Raw genomic sequence first — 22,554 nt, 5'->3', positions numbered from 1 at the left:
ATATTTACATAACTCTTAACTAAATGGTGTATTAAATATACCAGGAGAAAAATTAAAAAATAAAAATAAAAAGTTATATACCCAACAGAAAAATGATAGAACAAGAGCTCACAATTCACAAAAGAAGAATACATATTTAAATTTAAGGAAAGCATGCTTAATCCTATTGGTAAGCAAAATATTGCAAAATAAATCACAATGTGTTTCTCATTCTTGGCAAAAAAAATTAATAGAAATGTTTAGAACAATAATAACCCAACATTGGGATGTAAGTTAGTATAAATTTCCTGGAGGAAAATTAGGCAATATGTATGGAAATGTAAATTTCCAAATGTAAATTTATTTTGATTCAGATATTTTATTTTTCTTAAATATAAACACATCCACACAGATGTGAGCAAATATTTAGCTATTAGCTTTTAGCCATTGTGTGCTATTTACATTAGTAAATTGTTATAATTAGAATATCTTTTAAAAGTAGAGAAATGGGTGAGGGTATATGAAATACGATGAACCATCTATACTAATAAAAGAGTAAGATGCAAATTGGCCATACCTTCACAATGCCCACCAGCCAATCAGGAGTGACTATGCAAATTAACACAACAAATATGGCAGGTTGATTTGCATATGCAGGTGCCAGGTGTTAGGGGGTGGGGCAGAATGCTTGTGTCATTGCTCCACTAGGTGATTCTCATCATGAGAGAAGGTTGGGAAACACTGCCCTACTGCCCCAGCTGCTCCAGGCCTCTAGGCAGCATGGGCAGGCGGAAAGGTGGCTCCGGGCTAGAGTGAAGGCGGTGCCAGCAGTCAGGGGAAGGAAGGCCCATTCTGCACGAAGCTTTGTGTATCAGGCCTCTAGTGAATTAATAATTATTAAAGCTGAGTCAAGAGTACACAGTGGTTCAGTCTTGCTTAAAAACAATAATAGCCCTAAATGTTTAACAATATGGCTTGGATTAAATAATTTGTGGTATATCCATTAGATAAAACAATGCATGGCCATTAATATGATCTTTATATTATACTAGTGGCCCAGTGCATGAAATTCATGCACATTAAAAGGGAATTAATTAGAGGAAATATTTTAACATTGTTATTCATGTCCCCTGGCCCGGTGCTGGGCGGGGAGGCAGCCTCATGTCCCAGGCTTGCGCACGTCCTCACCCACCAATGTTGCAAGTCCTTGTGCCCCGCTGCCTTCCTCGCATGCAGCCTCCTGCTGTTTCGGTCCTTACGGTATCATAGCGTTATGACAATTTTCCTATTAGCTTTTCAATGTTATGATGGTATCTGGCCCAACATTTTTGTCATTATCTGTGATAAATACCTGGAAATGTAAATTACCCAGCCCAGGAGCCTGAATATTTGCTACATCCTGCCAAACGGTCTTCGGAAATGCTGTCCCCTATACCCTGGAGCAGTGCTATCAGGCGTCTGTTTTATCACACCCTCTTCAGTACCGAATATTGTGATTTTTTAAAATGTTCCAGATATCTTTCCTTTGCAATGACTTGATTACCTTTGAAGTTAACTTTTCTTTTTTTCTTTTTTTTTAAAATATATTTTATTGATTTTTTACAGAGAGGAAGGGAGAGAGATAGAGAGTTAGAAATACCGATGAGAGAGAGTCATCGATCAGCTGCCTCTTGCACACCCCCCACTGGGGATGTGCCCGCAACCAAGGTACATGCCCCTGACCGGAATCGAACCTGGGACCCTTCAGTCCCCAAGCCGACACTCTATCCACTGAGCCAAACCGGTTTTGGCATGAAGTTAACTTTTCTCATGCATATTATTAGTTACTTTATTTCTTCTTTAGTTCAAGGTCTTTGCTCCAGCATATTCTTCTTTGAGTAATCCTATTTCCTTTGAGTTCCATGCAGGAAGGTGGGGGCCTAGATGGGGGAAGTGGTTGGCAATGGCTCCTGGTAAAGGTTAGATCGGAGGTGAGGGGGTTAAGAGAGGTGTTAGGTTCTGAGACTGAAATGTTAGGGTGAGGGCACACAATCAAAGGTCACCATTTGGGAGGTTGGGCCCCTGGGTCTGGTGGGGAGGATGAGGGTAAAACCTGGGTTTGGTGAGGGATGTAGGAGGGGAGTGGTCTAGCTGGGAAGACCCATGGGTCTGGGCAGCTCCCCGGATTCAGGCACCCAGCACTCGTCACCAGCGCCAGGGCCACCCCACTGTCCAGGCCCCATAACTGCCAGACAGACCTGCAGCTCCAGCTCTGGTCATGCTTCAGGGGCTGTGGGAGGTCGCGTGGCCCCCAATCCTATACCTCCTCACCTCTGAGCTGGACATGTGCCCCTCCTCAGGGAAACTGTCTGAGCAGCCCTTCTAGGTGACATCACCTGTTGACACTATCAGCAGGGCTCCCGCAGCCTGATGCTGCGCAGGCTGAGGGGACTTTATGGGAAGAGGTCCTCTGTCGCCTAACCCCACCACTGCAGGCCCGGAGTCCTCATCCCTGCGCACGGAGTTGTCTGTAACAGGCACCCAGAGGCTGGGGTAAGAAACCGCTTGTCCCAAGGATCCCACTGCCTCAGTGTTGCCACATCACTGCATGGCCTCAGTGTTATGCCACTACTTTCTGATGCCAGTTTTGCACCTTAAACTCTTAAATTAGCAGCAAAGAGAGTTTTCCTATTCACCCTCCCAGGACTCACAGTTCTGTTGCATATGCTCCTTTCAAAGGGCAGTTTCTAGTTCTTGGCCATGCGGGGTGTTGCTGACTTTTCATTCTAGGTTTGCACGTGGGGCATCCTGAATTCTGTGAGGATGATGACTCTGTCTGTTCTCTAGCAAGCCTGTGAGCGAATAAATATTATCTCCTTTTTTATCTACTCTCAGACTGTAGTAACTTTTCCCCAAGTGAGATTGGATCCTATAAACTAATTCCCACACTCCACTACTCTGAATAAGAATGAGGATCCCAGCTCACCTTTCTCATGAGGAGCCAGTGAGGCAGCCAGGCTGGGCACCAGGCCAGAAGGCAGCGTCAGTCCAGGTGGCAAAAGTCCCTGTCCCCTTTCCCACCCACCAGCTCCTGCTGCTTCCGCAGCCTATTGAATGGTTGTTACCCTGAAGGAGTAATGACAATTTGCATATTACCTCTTTATATATATAGATATTATATAGTATGTTTAAGAATATTTAGGCATGCAAAATGTTAATAAAATATTAATAAATGTCAAAATATTATAAAACAGCATGCAGAGAATTATTCCATTCAAATGCACAGAATGGAAATAAAGACCCCCAAATTAGCAATAATTAACTCTGAGTGAGAGAATTATGGGTGATTTAAATTTTCTTCATTGTGCTTTTTTGGGTATTTTTTTTTAATTTCTGTAATAAAAATGCATATATTAATGCATGTAATAAAAAATGATTTACTACACTTTTTTGAAATGATGGAAAGAACAAATACACTTTTCAAAAGTTTTCTCCATAAGTTATAAAAACAAAAATCTTGTGTGTTCTATAGAAGTAAGTTTTTGTAAAGTAAACAAAGCACTATGTTATATGTCATAAAATAATGTATTACCATCACTTGATTGGGAGAAGTCAAGGAAAATTAATTTTGTTATATCTTGTTTAATAAAGCAGTAAAGTACAGATTTTTTTTTTTTTTTTTTTTTAATGTGAAAGGGTCAAGGAGGACTACAACAGATATAGAATTTCTAGATTAAACTATGTACAGCATTCTGGCAATTCTCAATACAAACTTTTGGGGTGTACTTATATGTTTTTTTTATAGGTGAGGAAATAGAGACAGTCCAGCAACATGTAGGTTCCTGAGCGAGGGATCAAGCTAAGGTCATTTTGGCTTCCGCTAGATCTTCTGGAGCTATGTGGAAACGCAACCTTTGTATTAGAATGTGTATTTCCTCAGGGTGAAACTATAATGGCATTTTGGTATAAATATGTTATGAAAGCTAAAAGTCATACAGTCTATCCTTTGATACTTGTTATCCAGTTTCCAAAATATTTTCATCAAAGGAAATAAAATAAAGTTTGAAATTTAAATTTTCTTTTATTAGAAAAAATTGAAATTGTAAGAAAAATCTACATTCACAGCGGTGCTGATGCATACAGTGATGTGTTCCTTTCCCCTTAAGTTTCTCTGATGAGCACATCTTTTAGTTAGGTTGGGAATGCACAGTGACATCTGATATGGCCATAGGTCAGCCTAGCTCTATATTTTTATCTAATTTATGCTGAAAATTCTTTGATATCACCATTTAAACAACTCTTATCAATTAGGGTTTATTGTGCTTGTTTTTTATTTAAAGGGATTTCCATTAAAGTATATGTACTAAATTTTACAGAGTGGAAGACTTTTCCCTGTTGGTACATTCATTTCCTCTCTCTACAAGTGTTTGTTGAGGAATTGTGATGTGCCAGGCTATCAACAATGCCAGTGTCCTGTGCTGGCACTATGGGCACCACCATTTTTGTTGTGGAGTGACAGTAATTTGCATATTACCCCTTTATTAGATAGGACACATATATATTTAATATTATGAAATAATATTTTATTTTGGATGGCTTTGGAATACATGAAATATATCACTTTATATCAATGTGTTCAGAGACAAAGAATCATAATATGCAGGAGAGTGTAATAGCATACTGGTAAGGGCCGTTAATTTTGCCTTCAAAATACATTAAAGATATTATCTTGACCCTTCACATCGATTTCTCTTTAATTATAGTCTTTATTCCAATATAAGGGTAATCTCTTGACCAATCAATTTACTTATCCCTATTATAATAATTCTACAAAAATAATATGAAAGCAGTATCTTCCCACTTTGTAGATTTAAAAAAATCATGAGTATTTGTTCCTAATATTATGGAGAAATGTGCATCTCTTGTTATTCAAGATTTCCATTTCAAAAACTCAAGTAGCAAATCTATTGTATATTTTTGCATTTTCTAAAAATTATGTGTTCTGGCCATTCTTAAGTTATTTTCCCTTTCTCTTTCTAATTACATCCATTATTCTATTTTTCTAATTACAGCGGCAATTGAGGTGTTTTTTTTTTCTGTGCTCACATATAGAATATGTAAGATTAATGGATAATTAGAGCCACAGCTGTGTGTCCTTTACTGTGTCTGCACTTTTGACAGTTCTGTGACCTTTGTGTTTTTGTTCCTTAGCATAACTATTAGGTCTTAGAAATAACTCCTTACAAAATCTGTATCAAAAGCAGAGAACTGATTTGAACTAGTTTAAGTGGGTTTTGAAATGTTTTGAGCTTTGATGAAATAGGTAGAAGCTTCTGCTGCTTCAGCATTAATGAGAATCCCATGCATTGTAATGCATTGTATTAGCCTTCCTTTGGTATTTCAGTGCAGACTCTCCCCGTGTGTCACATTAATTATCAGCATATGCATTTCATCCACTGGGGAAAAATCGGAGCTGATGATTAGCGTGATGCTTTTTTTTTTTTTTTTTTTCTGAGTTGCATTGAATTTTGGTCTTCCTTGACTTAATATCATAATTCATTTTTTCTAGCATGTATTAAATGTGTAGTGTGCTATTTATTGCCCTGGAGGATTTTGTTCTGTGATCATCTTTTTGACCACTTAAGAAAGAGCACGAGTACTTACAAGTGCTGCAAACACACTGGTCATTGAACATGTCAATGAGTAAAAGGTGAGAGGGTTGATGATAAATGAGAGAGAAGTACCTTTGTTTTAATATTTATTGAGGATTGTTTTTAATAAAGTGTTTTGTCTAGAGTGGAAATAACCACTCTTTTTCTCCCTCTTCATAATCTCTTCAGTGGGTCAAGTTGCTGTCTGTGGTTGTATCTTCATTATTTAGAGATCTTGGGAAAGGGTGAAAGCTTCACCCTTCATATCAATTAAGAAGTGTATTGGTGTTTTCCACGAGTCTGCCAAAGTAGAAATTCACTAATATGCCACTAAGAGAGCAAAGGCTGCTCATTGCACCTCTGGTGGGTTTGTAAAACCTTACTACAGCCAATAAAAATCTATGTCTCTGGTGGGTTTTGGGAAGTACAGTTTGGCATCATATACCATAATTTCCACATTGGATAAATAAAGAATAGTGAGGCATGCCAGATCTACAAATACTCTCTCTTCTCCTGCAGGACAATCTTTCTGCTTGGGACCAGTTTTGGACATGCAGAACCTCAGACTGCCAATACCTACCTTGAGAGTGCAGGCTTGTGTTGGCCATTCTAGTTTCTAGTTTCTATAGATGATGCCAACAGTCTTGACTATTCCTCTTCCACCTATTTATCCTCTTCTGTTATACAGAATAAGAGTGAGTCAGGATTTTTATATACAGACATGAAAATTCTGACCCTAGCCAGCTTGGCTGAGTGGATAGAGCATTGGCCTGTGGACCCAAGGGTCCCGGGTTTGATTCCGGTCAAAGACATGACCGGAATCAAACCCGGGACCCTCGGCTTCAAGCTCCTTACTCTTATTTTAAGCAAGCAAATAAGACATCATCCCCTCCTTCAAGAGTAGCCTTCCTTTTTGTCCATTATTCCCATTGGCAGCCAAGTGTCAGGAAGGGGGCGGGGGGGGGGGGCTTGCTGACTGTTTAAAGATCCCCCCCCCCTTTCATTCCATTCTCCTTGAATTTCTTAGTCCTATTGTGAATCCTTTCCAGCGTTTGTCACTGAGAACCATTCTGCACGTCCTCTTACCCTTGCAGGGAGCTCCTGCTCAATCTAATTTGCAGGCTCACTCTTCACCCAAATCTGTACATTTCCATCCCAATTTCTCTTCTATATATACAAATGTATACATTTCAATATGCTCAAAATGGAACCGATATCCAATGTGTTCAAGTCTGTTTCTTTTTAAAGTTTTATTTCTGACTTTGCATAATGATTTGATCAATTTCCTTGCTCAGGCTAGAATTCCGGGTCAAGTCAGGGACCCGTGTCAGCTTTCAACAACTTCACTCTCAACATACATTTTGTAAATCCCACCCACTCAAAACCCTGTCAATTATAGTTTATTATTTTTAAAGAAAATTTCAAATTTATTTTCTTCTTTTACCTCCACTGGCATGGTTTTATTATAATCTCATCTTACGTTACTACAATAGCACCCTGCTGGTATCTCTGCTTAAAATTTTGCTTCTTTCCAAATACCTATTCTCCTGCCACAGGTAGCATTTACCTACATAAAACCCTCTTATATTTTTTACTACCTTTAGTGCAATATCCAAACTTCTGCATGTCTCAGATGAGATCCTTTTGACCTGCTTCAGCCTTCCTTTCTAAATCCAACTTCCTTCATTTCCCTTGCATCGTACTCTGGAACCGGAAGGAGCCACTGCCATTATTAGGATGCTCTCTGTCCTTTGGCATTCTGGCCTGAAATGCTCTCTGCACTGGGTTGAATAGTGTCCCTCACAAATTTATGTTCACCATGAACCACAGAATGTCCCCTTATGAGGAGGTAAGTCCTTATAGAGGTAATTATGGGGCCCCTAAATCCAATCCGACTGATATCCTTATAAGAAAAGAAGAGGAAACACAGGGAAGAAGGCCTTGTGAAGGCAGCAGCAGAGAATGGAGTGGTGCATCTGCAAGCCAGGGAATGCCAAAGATTGCTACAGCACCAGAGCTCAGAGATTGTCACGGGCGGGTTCTCTCCCCCAGCATCATGATTTCAGACTGCTTGCCCCCAGAACTGTGAGAGAATAAGTTTCTGCCGTTTTAAACTGAACAGTCTGTGGTAATTTGTTAGGGCAGCCCTAGGACACTAATTTACTTTGCCCCGGCCCACTCCCAATTGTATTGGCCTACATCCTGAGCAAAGGGCCCCGCTGGGCACCACGTGCTTCTCTGTTCCGCCTCTGTGCCGGAAGCAGTGGCCAGTGAGCTCCTTGAGGGAAACACATGAGCGTTTGCTCTGTTTTCAACATCCAGCACAGTGCTCGGCATGGAACATGATGGGATTTTTGTTGATGGATCAAACTGCCAAAAGGTCAGATTTCTAAGGTGGGTTCACACAGTCCTTTTTATCCTTGTATCTTGTTTTGCTGCATTTTCTTTTAACGAAGACATACCTAAGGTGTCCACGTGTGTATATGACTTTGACTTTTCTTTTGTGAGGCCCCATGAAGAGGGAGGGACAGAGTTCTGCTCTTAATGGAAATGCCATTCTGGCCATTGGTTAGCATTTCAATAGAGATGAGATTTTCTGGCTGGATAATTGGCTTCAGAAACAGAGCTGGCTGGAAGAGGTAGTGGAATGGAAGAGGTTTAAATGTGAGAATGGGCTGGGCCCTTTGGTGAGGGAGGAGACCAGGAGCTAGAATTTTGAAATTAAACTTCTCAGGGACATCTAGGGACTTTTACTCAGGGTAATTGAATGACAATAGTGGCCACGATTACCTATAATAAATTCTTGGGAGTTGGGTCACTTCGTACTTTTAGTAGTAGTTTTATTTCTGTGCCCACTTTCCACTCTCCAAACACTCCCTGTTCTGCCTCCCTCTGCAACACCTAAACCCCCCCACCCCCAACCACACACAGAAAGTTGAATTGTATCCACTTCTGAAAGTTTCCCAAGTATCCCAATTTCCTTTCCTATGATTGGCCAATCTTAGTCAATTCTTTTCTTATAGGTGACTACAAATGAAAGATAGGAGATGAAAAATGATTGTGTCTTTATAACCAAGTTCATTCCATTTTAAATCACCAGAAGAAAAAAATGAATTCAAAAAGTCTTAATGAATTTGAGAGCTCCATTGCACATCTAGAAAAATTTATGCTACAAAAATAAAAAATAAAAAATAAATAAATAAATAAAAATACATCAATTATTTGGTTAACTGATGGAAAAATAAAGGCAAGTTTGGAAATTGTCCATGGTTTCTATGAATATTCATAAATAATTAACTTGCATCTCCATTTAGAACCTAACAACAGTTCATTTCAATTTTTTTGGTTTGTTTTTAATATCTGAGTTAATTATATGCTGAGATCTAGTCACCGGATGCTCCTTGGTGGCGATTGAATACCTTGCCTTTAGTAAAAATAGCCCTGTGTTTCCGTGGCTTTCACCACGTTGCTGTGTAGCTGAAGGAAGAGGTTCAGTGATTCAGCCTGAAGGACAACTGGCTTCCTTAGGGGGGTGCTCTCTTTCCTTCCCTGCTCCCAGTCTTTTCACTAAGAAGTCTTTACCTTTGAGTGCAAAGTCTTTCCTTTCCCACTTTCTACCAAGAAATGCCCAAAAAAAGTATGCAAGATATAAAGGCAAGAAAAAAAATAAATCTGTCTCAAAGTAAATGGTGAAAAGCTACATTGCTAATCTTCCTGGGATTTAAGCCCTGAGGTAGCCACATGTTTAGTCCTGTGAGGGACAGGGAGAGTGCAAACCCCCCATGGTAGAAAATACCAGGGAGAAGTGGGCCTAACCGAATAGAAAGGATCTCTGTACTTTGTGAAAAATACACACACAAGGCTGCATAGAAGAATAAACCAAGTCCTGGCTGTTAGCAGGAGGGAGGCCTTTCGGGGACTGCCCCTTTTGTCTCTTTGCCTTGTACGGGCTGAAGGATGGAATAATTGTGGACAAAGGGTCTGAGGAGGGCGGAGGGTAGGGTATGAACTCTTCAGGCAGCTGTTTTCAGCTTTATTTACCTCCCCATCTTTCAGCCCAGTCCTCCTGTCCAGTTCTGAGCCTCTTCCAGGGAGCTGACTGCGGGGGAACACTGCCATCTAGTGGCAGCCTCAGCCCTTTGAGCCGGCTTTCTATGCCCTCTGGCTGGCTCTGTGGCTCCACACCCTCTCTCTGTCTCTCCCTCTCTCTCTTGCTCTCTTTCTCCCCCCCCCCCCCCCCCCCCCCCGCCTCTCTCTCTTTTTAAAAAAAGATTTTTATCCCGTCAAGGGAAAAAAAAACACACAAAAAAACCTGGCTCTTGGAAAACAACCAACTCTGTTGGAACTCAGAGATAATAATCAGTTTCTCTGGGCTTGTGAAATTGGCTCATTAAGCGTGCTTTTTAACAGAAAATATTGGAAGCGATTAAGTCTGCTTTACTGAGTGGGCATGAAATGGCCAACCTTCGGCCACCCACAGCTCCTAGGTGCCTGGCGCCGTTTTATGCATGCAGTGTAATGTCTTTACTTGAAGTGCTGTTTATTCATCACCTGCTTATTTATCTCTTTGCATTTGGCAGGCACATCGATCAATGTTAAACTGTCACACAAGGTTATTTTTCTTTTACATAACAGTACAGGCCTAAGGTACTGGCATATTAAAAGTAATAACTTTCTAACTTGTAGCTCAAGATGACAGCCCCATTTTTACCCGAATCTATTACAGGGAGGAATTCCTCATTCCATTCTCCCTCGCCCTCCCTAGCTCCTCTGGTGCTGGCTCTTCCAAGGTCAAAGGCTTCATTCTGCCTCGCTTCCCTCCCTGTTTTGCATAGCACTCACTTCCCCTTCACCTCCAGTTATCTCCAGCGTTTAGGCTGATAAGCCCACTGCAAACATTCTGTCCGCCTCTTGTATACATCTTGCTAGTCCCTTTTTATGATGACATTTCCCCCTTTGCATAAAGATGTGGTGGCCTACCCAGCTCTGGAGAAGAAGCAAAAAAAAAAAAAAAAAAAAAAAAAAGAAAGCTTTCTCTATGGTGGCGAAGGTTGCCATGGCCTGCTATTGCCATCTCCACAGCCATCGCGGTAAACAAGATGGAATATCGCTGCCTTTTATTTTGTTTTAGAGTTATCACAGGCAACAACAGCAGCAACCACAGACCATGGGGAAAAACGGAGTGAAAATAACATCTGAAAGCAACTAGTATTGCTTTGAAGCAACGGGTATTGGTTTGGGGCTTTTAAGTTGAGTTGTTTTCCCCCCTCTTTCCTTTGGATATTTGGGATGGTTTGTGTTGCTTTCGAACCCTACCAGTTTGTGACTCCTCCTTTCTTGGCAGTAGGCCAAGCAAGCTTCCTTTGTACAAACAGGTTTTCTTTTCCTGTCTTTCATTCCTTCCCCGCGCCTCCCCTCCAGTCCAACCTAAAAATGCCTCTAGATAGAATATCAGATCTTTTTAGTATCATATTTCAAAGTGGCCCTTAGAATTCCTTCCTGCTCTTGATCTCTCCTCTTGGATGGCAGCTCAGACTTTGGCCTCTGTTGCTAAAAATGCCTGGGACAGTGGCTTTCTGATACAATGCTCCGATAATCTCGTGTACACAAGAATTAAGCATTTTACATAGTGGACATTATTGCACAGCTATTCTTGTGACACAAGGTACCACACCCATTCAGAAAATCTGCTTCGGCACGCACCAAAATAGCTCCTCTCGGAAGTGTGAGGAGGGAAGTGGACGCGGTTAAGAAAATATGGTTATGCAGACGGCTGAAGCACCTGCTCTGGGGGCTCACCAGCTTAGCATGGAATGGGGCCCACCTTTCGGGTTTCCTTTTGCATTCCTGTGCATAGAAGATGGTGGAATTCTGATATATGAGGATCTGTTTTTTTATCATGGGTAGCACAGCCCCAGAAAATAAAAGCATGTCCATTAAAAAAAAAAAAAAAAAAAAAAAGGCCGCCCAGCCTGTGTCTATGCTCCTACGATCAATATTTGCATTAAAGCGGTTTAAATGTATGTGGCTCTGAGGCTGTCCATTCTTTCAACTTGACCTGCTGCATTGATTAGGGCTAGTGATAGAGGGGGAAAGAGCAAATCAGGCGAGGAAAAGAATTAAAAGGAAAAATAGAAGAAAATGAATGTTGTCGCTGTAAGTCCTATCCGAGACATACTTGAAGCCATTCATGGATGCCATATTTGCTGAGCAGCCCATCTGGGGGAGAATACACCCTCCTCATCTCTCTCATAGGGCTGTTCTATCTTTCAAAAACCAGCAACAGGATTTCTGGTTGTTCCTAAGATGGGGCAACTCAGTGGCTTGTGATGAACAGCCAATGCTCTCATCTACTGATTGTCTCACATTCTTTTTTTTTTTTTTTCTGTGCCTCAACAGTTTGTATTCGTTAGCTGTAGTTTCTAAAATCTCATTAATAAGAATTACAACGGCTACTTATTAAGTGCTTATTTTGTAACAGATACTGCTAAGTTCTTTATGGACATCATCTAAATTGAGTCTTTAAAGCTGCCTGTGTGGGGTTCATTCTGATCACATTTCCACATTTGGTGTCCAAGGATGGATTGTAACTAGTCCCAAGTCAAACCACCAGTAAAGGGCAGTAACTCTTTGAATCCGTATCTCTGATTGTAACACCCATACTGTTAACTATTGTGCTAGCAATGCTGTGTCTGGGAACTGGTTTTTTACGGTGGGATGTTTTATCAGAGTAAACATCACATTTAACACGGGCTGTGTATGAGGAGATATAATGCCCACTTTACAATATTGGAAGCCATTGTTATATCATCAGAGACACTTTCAATTATTTGAAGCATAAAATATTTTCAGTAGAAACAAGGATGCAAATTGACCTCCGAGAGAAGGCAAGGCAGTCGCAGGAGCAGAGCTATGAGGTGTTAGTACCTTGTGCTTCCTTCTGCTGTAGCAAAAATGGCCATGTATGTCTATTTTAAAACTTATTTTTACTTTATTTTTTATTTTTTGTGTGTGTAGGGGTGAAACAATCTCAAGGAAACCTAAAAGTTTTTTTTTAGATGAACCACTTCAAGGATCTCATTTGCAGGTTAACTGGGCCAGAGTATAAGGACTGCAATATATCAATGGGCACTAGATTATAATGGGCACTAGATTAATACTTGTTCATAGAATATGAAGAATTTCATGGTGGGTAACTACTGTGCCAGATAAGATAGGCTTCTTAATATTTAAGAACTGAGTTAAGCATAAAAGGCAGGCTACGAAATAGTTAAGTTCCTTTACAAGACAGGATGTGCTATTGTGCCATACTGAGTCATATCGGAAGTAAATTTAGGAAGAGAGCAGACAATGGAGAGATCATTGGGAGGGGAGTATTTGGGGAAGACCTTGTAGAGTTAGTCTTCTGAAGACCTTGAATATAGATGAATAGAACATAGATTGGGGGGTAGAAGCCATTAGAAATGGAGAGATATCTGCATGTATCGATAGTTTGAAATTTTAGAGGGAGTACCCCTGCTCAAGCTAATGTTAGCATGTCATGGGCTGTTGAGTTAGCTTGGACCACATCACAAAGATCTTGAAAGTTGAGATTGGACAGTTGAAATTCTCTTGTGTTAAGCCTTTACTTTTATTATCTTGGGAAATCAGGCAAATTTGTCTGCTGAAATTACAGCTTGGAAATTTGACCTACTTAGGGCATTGCTTGGAGCATTGGAGTTTCAAACAAGTCCTTCACTCTAAAGGAAGAATCTCTTGACACTTTCATTTTCTCAAGGATGAAAAGAAATTAAAAGTAACACATGTGAAGATTTTACTTATGAGGCTAACTTGAAGTAGGAGAATATCCTCAAGAGAGAAATAAAAAGGCAAAACCAATTTTCCAAATCTGAAATCTTTAAAGCAACGTGTTGACAAGTCTGCTTTTTACCAAAATTGGTGCATAAAAATCCAGCTTATCTGAGAGATAAATTTGTGTGCGATAATAATTCACATTAGAAAATGATTTTTTGCAATATTCCCTTTAAAAAGAAGTTTCTTTGTACATTTAAAATGTGCTGCTTCAATGTATTAACCTAAACACAGACCAAAAAACAAGCCCCCAGCAACAAAAAAACCCACAATAAACCCACAGCTTGATTTATAAATAACTTTAAAAGAAATCGTATCTTATTAACAGGCTCATAAAGCAAGGTAAATACTTTCAGGTTGCCTATATCACCCCTTAGCTTGATATAAAACAAGTGAATTTCCAACTTTAGGAAAATTCTACATGTTTAGAAAAACATGTTCCAGAGACATTTAGTTTATGTGTGAAATTTGGGTTTGTAAGGACAGTGAGACGAATCATTTACCCCTGAGTGCTTTAGGATGAGCCTCTGTGAAAGCAGGTCCCTTTAGAAACCTTTGGCTTACATGGTCTCATTTTGAGTGCATCCCTTTGTTTATCTCTCGCCTTTTCTGATTCTTTGTTAAAGAATGACATCTTGTACCCTACAACAGTGGTTCTCAAAGGGCAGTTCTCAGAAAAGCACTATCAGCATGACATGAGAAATGGTTAGAAATGCAAATTCTTGGACCTTATCCCTGGACTACTGAACCAGAAGCTTGGGGTGGGCCCAGCAGTCTGTGTTTTGATAAGCCCTCCTGGTGGCTGGGATACAGGCTGTGTTTGAGAACCCCTGTCTTCACTCCCTAAAATCCATCTTCTTATGCTAGCACTTAAATATCTCTGATTTCAGTCAAAGGCCGTTTTATTTCTACATAACCGATTTCAAAGTGTTTTTGTTTTGTGTAGTTCTGTCTGCTTTGCACAGCTCTTCTGTCTTTTTCTTCAGTGGCATCAGCAGTAGCTCCCTGCTCTCCCCACATTTTACCTTCCGGCTTTGTTTTATATCCAGCTATGTGGGGTGCTTCAGGTTACCTGAGCAGAGCATGAGTATAGGGATTTTCTTCTTCCTTTGATGGCAACTTGCCATTTAGCAAAACATTTTAAAATACTTAATTTCCATATTTGAAATAGTGTTTTAAGTAAGTCAGATTGCTTGTAGTTTGATCGTTACATAAGTTAAATTATATTTATATTCCCTTGAAATAAAAATTCTTTTTTAGTTAGATAAAGTCGGGTAAGTCTCAAAATAATCCTCCTCAGTGATCATTTAATTTCAGCTGGCTTAAGATGCTATTTGTATTAAGTTAACAGGGTGCTAATTTAACATAGGTTTATAGTCATCTGAAGCCATTTTCATTCATTAAGAAAAATATCTCTCTAGATTAGATTATCATAAGCGTTTGAATAGCAATAGGGCTTCCTCCTTGTCGGCCTGAGGATTTTCCAGATGAGTGCACACTCTATTTCACTGCCCTCCCGAAAAGGGTAGGATTATGTTTTTTTTAACTGTACAGCAGGGCACTGACAGTGGTACCCAGCTTTGTCTTAGAAGAAAAAAACCCCACCACATTCATACATTTTATACTGGAGTCAATTATTGGATTTGTACTCTATTATAATCTATGTAATTCCAGGATATATTGTAATTTCCATATCCTGACTTTTCATTTTTCAGAACATTTTGATATTATATCCAGCATCAAAATTCTCTTTTGCTGTTGACTTTAGTGTTTAAGATACTATTAAATATAATAATATTTTTGTAGTCAGATTGCATCCATACCAACAGTACATGAGGGGGGAAATGTGTATCATTCAATTTTCCAAAAGTCGTGAATTAGAGATCTTAGAAAAGTATTTCATTTATTTTGAAAAAAAAAAAAGAGAGAGGGAGAGAGACTTTTTTGTATAGTCCATCAGACATGTCCTTCCCAATGTTTGTTTGTGAACTCTCTCAACCAGAATGCACATCAACCCCTGTAGCCACCTAAATGCAGTTGGGGACATGTGCTCTTGCTTTGTTCCCTCTCCCAGCACAGCGTCTCCTAGGTTCCTTGGTTCCCCTGACTTTGACTCTCAGGGCTAAAAATACTTGTAGAGAAATTATCCTCTAGCCACGTGGAGTCCAAGTTTTGGCTTCTGAGCTCTGTCCTTAACCAAGAAAATGATAATGAATCCATAAAAACTAGGTCTAATGGGCTGTTTCATTCATCCAGACTCTGAATTTATAACAGTATTTGTAAATCCTTCAGAATAAAGGATTGTAGGATTATAAAACTCATATTTGTATAATTTACTTTTTCTGATAGAAGATATGTCTGTGATTAATTGTAGAACTTTATATAATAAATTGGGCCACACATATATTTAAGTGGGATGAGTCTCATTCTGGCTTGCTTTACATATCAAGGTAAGAACTCCTAATCATATAGCAGAATGTTTGAGTTGGTTGGGCTCCACAAACACCTCTTTCTGGGGCCCGTGGTGTCCAAGTAGAGAACTATTGTTGACTTAACAGAGAGTTTCAGAGTTAGAACTTACAAAGTTGAGATCTACATGTGAGTATTACATTGCTGTTCATTTCCTTGAAACACTCTAAGTTTTATATAATATAAATCTATTTCTGAAACTCAGCAAAGTGTCATTAATATATGATGCTTTTAGCAACCTTCCTGACAGTTGAAGGCAGAGCAGTATATTCCCTTAAGGAAAGGAAAGCTTTTCTAGGTGGGTTTCAGACTTCCATGAAATTGTATCGAAAGTTTCAGGAGTCTTCAGGACCCAAATAATAGGTAAATTAGTCTGAATTGAGGATTATGAAAGACAAGCAAATATTACAAATATTATAGTAAGGTATGCAAATTACCTTTAGAATTTAACTCTTCTGCAAACTTTTACTTTATCAGCTTAATTCCTAGAGTACCAATTTAATGCTTAACCAGGAGTTACCTACTGAATAATCTGGATTATGAGTCCCCAAATTCCTCTATTTTCTAGCAGAACAGTAATTAACTCACCTCTTCAATTCTGAAAGCTATTATGAACAGAAAAATCTTGAGAAATCAGGTAAGACATTGCACTAGTTTCCAAGAGAAATAAAGAATGGTTAAGAGCCCATACTTTGACAGAACTGGGTTCAATTGTAGTATTTTATAACTGTATAATTGGGATTGGATTTAATATAATTTGAATATCTAATTTTTTATTTCATTATTCTCACAGAACAGGTACTGGCTAACCATGGCTCATGGACAAAATCAGATTTGCTTCTTATTTTTGCAAATAAAGTTTTATTGGAACTCAGTTATATTTATTTACGCATGTATTATGTATGGCTGCTTTCACACTAAGCAGGCATAATTGATTAGCTGCTATAGAGACCACATGACCTGAAAAACATAAAATGTTTACTACTTGACCTTTCATAGAAAAAGTATTCTAACTCCTATCAAAGACTGTAGTTTGTTGATCTTAGAATCCCACTGTATGCTTTTCTTGAATTAGGTATATCTCTAAAATCAGAACAAATGAAATCTTATCTGATAGGGGGAAAACCATATGTTGGTAGTTGAACTTGACTCTCTGCATTTCTCTCACTTCTCTGTGAACTTGGGCACATCATGTCACTGCTTTTCCTCTTGATGTGCTCATCTGAAAAGAAAGGAAGTTGGTCTGTGTGATTTCTAAGATTCCTTCCTTTCCCTTCTTCCCATTTGCTCTTTCTTCCCTTCTCCCTCCTTCTCTCATTCTCTTCCTTTTTCCTGTCTTTATCTTGCTATCAATTAAAATTGTTTCTTGTTATAATCACTGAGTATAGCATTCCCTTAACAAATCAGCTTCTTCCTCTGAACTCCATAGCATTTTTGGAATGCAGTCATATATTGTATTATGATGAATATTTTACTTATATTATACTGTTCTTTGTTCTTTATGATTTTAAATTATAAGCTTCCTGAGAGTAAGAACTATATATTGTTCCTCTCTATATTCCTAACACAACTGTGTTTGAAGTAGACACTAAGTAATTGTTGTCTTTTTTGTTTGTTTGTTTGTTTTATTATGAACTTCCAGGACATATAAACAGTTGTCTCCCGTGTTCTAAAGGGACCTAGATTCAGCATTTTTTGCACTCATGTAAAAGTAGTTATGCATTATTAGAGAAATTCACTGTAATTAAGGCAGATTTACACAGAGGCAGAAAAGTAGACTGACCTTGATATTTGTCCTAAGAGGTGCTATTAGAGGATATAGTGATTTGGTTACCTTGCCTGGGCAGGAAGGAATTGTAAGAACAGTTGTGGGAGGTAATAGATCTGTATTAGAGACCTAAAATTTATATCCCTACTCCAGACTAAAATGTACAATTTTCATTTTATGGGTGAAAGTGAAAATACCAGAGAATGCTTTGTACACTATAGTGTACAAAGGGGAGCCATTGGCTTATAATGGGACTGTTTGTTGTTGTTGTTGTTGTTAATATTTATTGATTCCCTACAATGTACTTTAGAATTTATTAGAAAAATACAGAAGATGCTGTCTTTTCTTTTATCCCATGTGATGAGGCCAAGATGGACAGTTATACCTACTCTCCTCCCTAGTTATATAGTTTTTACTGATTTAATCTCTGGAAGAATGTTTGAATTAGGTATATCCATGTAATGATTGCTATTACTTTCCTTATCATTGATATATAAAACAAGTAAGATTTTCTTGCTATTGCCATGTCTCTGTTCTCTATTTTAGAGATTTTGACAGTGTATTAGTTTTTAAAAGTCAGTATAACTTACTATGCAAAGACTGGCAAAAGCATTGGGAAGGTGGTAATTATTTGAACTAGATCCAATACCATGAGACAGACTCATTTAACAGGCAAGTTGGAAACAGTATCATGGGACTTTACTCCTCTTGGTTGGTCTTCAGTATGCCCATTAATGTAATGTGAACTATGAATTACACATGGGGGCTTCATACCCAAGTGCCATATGTTTTTCATTACATTTGGCTAAAAGAGAGAGAGAGAGAGAGAGAGAGAGAGAGAGAGAGAGAGAGAGAGAGAGAGAGAGAGAGAGAGACCTTAGACCAATAAGTACTTTCTAAATAGAATTTTAACTTGTTTTGAAAATACATAAAACCATCTATCATTTTTAAGAACATCAAGCATTGGCACAATTTGTATACTTCTCTGTTTCACAGATTATAAAAATATTTTAAGAAGAAAGGAAATTTTAAAAAAAAAAAAGAAGAAAGGGAATTGATCACAGCAGTTTCTGATTCAGCAATGACCTGAAATACCTACCAAGAGTAATAAAAGAAAATTGTACATTTTTACTTTCTTTTATAATTGTTGTGTTGGGCTCACATACGGTTTTAGATATATTAGATGGCACATAGAATAAATCATCCCAGGTACCAAGGAAACTGGATTATCCTTTGGTCTGTGAAAATAACACTGCAAAAAAAAATGTGCTCATAATATTCACCACCATACTTACCCATCCTTGCCCAATATGGATATCATTCAGAAGACGTGTGTGTGTGTGTGTGTGTGTGTGTGTGTGTGTGTGTGTGTGTGTGTTGGAGCGATATTTCTTATATTTCACTAAAATTATCTCTTCTTGGTGGTAGGTTTTCTGAATGAATCATTAAAACATTTCTGGAAAGTCTAAAGGAAGTTTCTATGTATAAATCTTGCGAGTATTAAAGAATGGTAGGGCTTTTTGGTTGAAAAATGTTTAGGTTGAGTCTAGTGTGTCATTCCTTTTGGTTCAGGAGTTTGAGGACAATTGGGTCTGAAATAAACTTGCTGTTTCATTTACACACTGGATAAAACAACAACTTTGTCTAGAATTTAAGGATGCTAGGGGTAATTGTCTAGAATTTAGGGACGCTAGGGGTAATTAAATTAATTGAACATTCAATTAAAAACCTCATGCCAGTTAGAAAATGTCTTAGCAATTATTCAAATAAGAATCCAAACCAGTTAATATGATATGACTGTGGTTGAATAGGACAAAGAAAAGTGTAGAGAAAACAACATCTATGGCATAATGGTTACATTTATACCAACACACATAATTAATTTTCCATTTGTCTCCTGAAGATGAGAATGGCAATTAGAATAGCAAAGTAAATAAGTAAGTGCATCATGTATGAATGAGAGGACAGAAGTTGATAGGGTTTAGATATAATAACAGTTCATGATATAGACAGAAAGAAACCCTGCCTTTGAGATGAAATGTGAAGAAATTCAGTGAACGCTTCTGGTCTGAATCAGATTGATGATTATCCATTCATTGTAGGATCAAAGACTAAATTCTAGGCCAAGAGAGAACAGATAGGAAGGACACACTTCCCTTGCCTTTTTCTTTTTTATTCTCTTCTATTCGATCTTCTCTTCACTGTTCCTATCTCTGCAACACCCATGGAGACTGGGAGATGCTGGAGGAAGAAATCTTGTTCTCCTGCTTTCTCCAGCCCCTGCCATCCCAGATATGAACACAGGACTCTGCTTTCCAGCCTTCGGAGGTTCCACCTGGGCCCTGTCTATCATAGCAAGGAAAAACAGTTTTCCGTCCTCTGTTCTTCAGGTTGATGGAAGCACAAACTCATCGAGTCATAAAACTCATCTGGATTTCAAATCCATCTTTGGGAAAAGATAAACTGTTGTTCTTGGATGAGCCCCAGGGACTGCTGCTTAATTTCTCAGTTCATTTTCCCCTCTTATGTAGGTTTATGGGTTCCTCCATAGTTCCTTTATGAAAAATGTGTCTTTTTAATCACACAAAAAGCAAGAAAAATCATTTTGGGGGGGCAAATATTCTTTCAGTAGAATTGCAATCAATGTAGTCAGAACTAACAAGCAGATGGATGTATTTGAATGCCATTATCTTGTGTACAATGATATTATCTGTTTCATGAAAAATTCAGCAGTTTGGGCTGCTTTGGAGAAGGGAAGAAGGAAGTGGAAAAAAAAATAGCAAGAAAAACAAGATCAGACTCAGAATCCCTGAGGGGGTCCCATTGCATCATTTAGCAGGAGAATGAGCAATGCAGGAGAAGCAGTGATGGTGGAGGCACTGTCTGTGCTCCTTATGGCATTCTTGGCTGTGGGTCCCACTCACACCCCACAGCTGTAGGTGGGAGCTCCCGGGCATGCTGAAGCATCACACCGTGACATTTTTATCATCCGTCTAAGAGAAGAAAATAAATTTGCTAACAGAATAGAGCTGGCAGGCTCATACTACCTTGTCACATTCCAGACATCTCTTGGTCTGGCCTGAGCCAGAGGAAACCTAAGTGTGGGCCAGAAAGTGTGTGATGGACATGAAGTCGACTTAAATAGTCTGGGAGAAGAATGAGGGTTTTCTAAGGTTGGAATATGCATTTTTTTTTTTTTTTTTTTTTTTTTTTTTTTTTTTTTACTGGAGGTTTGAGGAATGAAAACACGGGCTGCAGGAAGGATGTGACCTCAGTTTTATTCTCTATAGACCAAAGATATGTTGACATGGGCAAAACGGATTTGAAAATCGTGCTGACTTTTTAAAAGATAATGTACATAGTGAGGGAAAAGAACCAGTATCTGCACAAAATTTTTTTTTCAAAGTTTTTTAATCACCTGGTGATTGAAATACAAATTCCATAGAAACCTTATACAAGGTAACATCTACCTATTTCTTCAAACTGGCTTACTTATTTTCTAAGTATATTCTGTGCCTTAATCTATGCCAATCTCCCCCCCCCTCACCATCTGAAATATTCTGTTCTAATATCCCAGACTATGAGCTTTGTGAAGTTCTGTCCTATAAAAACATATTTCAATATTCATTATTTTAGTGAGGGCTTCCTGGGTGACTCTTTTACTTTCTGAATGTTCATTGGGCATAGTTTGCACCATAGATTTATCACAGAGCAGGTCTCATCACACCTCACGTGTTCCCAGTTGGGCTATGAGTAACTTGAGATTAATCTTAGCAACCCCAGCATCTAAAAAGCTTCTCTAAGCATGTTAGGCAGCCAGAAAGTGCAACATATCAGTAAAACTGATTAGTAAAAACGGAATGGCATAGTTAACATTTTTATAATTAAATTGTGTGAATGAAGACATTGGGTTATTATAGAAAATGCAACATATAAAGTTTCATAGAAGTAGTTTCCATTATCTTAAAAGAACAAATTAAAAAGGTTGCTTTTGTTTATCTCTCTGTGTTATCTTAGTAAAGAAAGATTATCATGTGAATTAAGTTTTTCTCATATATGATCTGTGAGCACAGGTCACATATCTGTCTAACACACATTAAAAACCCATGTAACTGTAACATAGCACATGATAATTAACATAGGAGTACTTACATTTATTGTTTCTTTTGTAATAATACCAGGGGCACTGTATGAATAAAACTTGTTTTGGGGGAAACTTATTTCACATTGGATCTTGGAGGATTGAAGGTGGATATTAGAGATAGGAGAATGGGCAGGGAAGTATTCATGACCTTTTCTAGTAGACAGATATTTTCAGTATGTATATTCCACAGTCTTAATTGTCTCCTTGACATCTTCTACGTATTCCTTTTCCTGTGTCTTGTCTCTTTTCTTCCCAGTTTTGTGGCTTTTCTCACCTTTATTGATCTTATTATATCTCCTTTATATTCTTCTTCCTCTTCTTCTATTTCTCTCTTAGCCTTTAATGACCATAAAATTTCCTTGGACATAATAATTTAATAGTTTTATTAAAATAATATGTAATTTTAAAATTACTGCTGATATTACATCATTCTCTCTTTATCTTCTATGTTAAAATTATAGTGTCTTTATATCTACATATTTCATTAGCAATGAAATTAACATGAATTCCTCTCATTATAATATTAATAGTTTGAATAAAGTATATTTTAATTTTTTACTTCTAAATGATGCATCAGGAGAAGTGATGAAACAAAGGATTTTTATTCATGATGAAAAATGTGGCCACTTCTGTTTAAAAATCTCTCTGCTGCAGGGAAGAATGAGGCTGGTAGTTAGATATGTAATAGAGCTATGTTTTACAACTTGTAGGTG

This window comes from Pipistrellus hanaki, assembly GCF_964339955.1.
Source record: "Pipistrellus hanaki genome assembly, chromosome: 12".
In the NCBI taxonomy this organism is placed as follows: domain Eukaryota; kingdom Metazoa; phylum Chordata; class Mammalia; order Chiroptera; family Vespertilionidae; genus Pipistrellus; species Pipistrellus hanaki.
The sequence above is the reverse complement of the archived record's forward strand: the minus strand, read 5'-3'. Positions refer to the sequence as shown.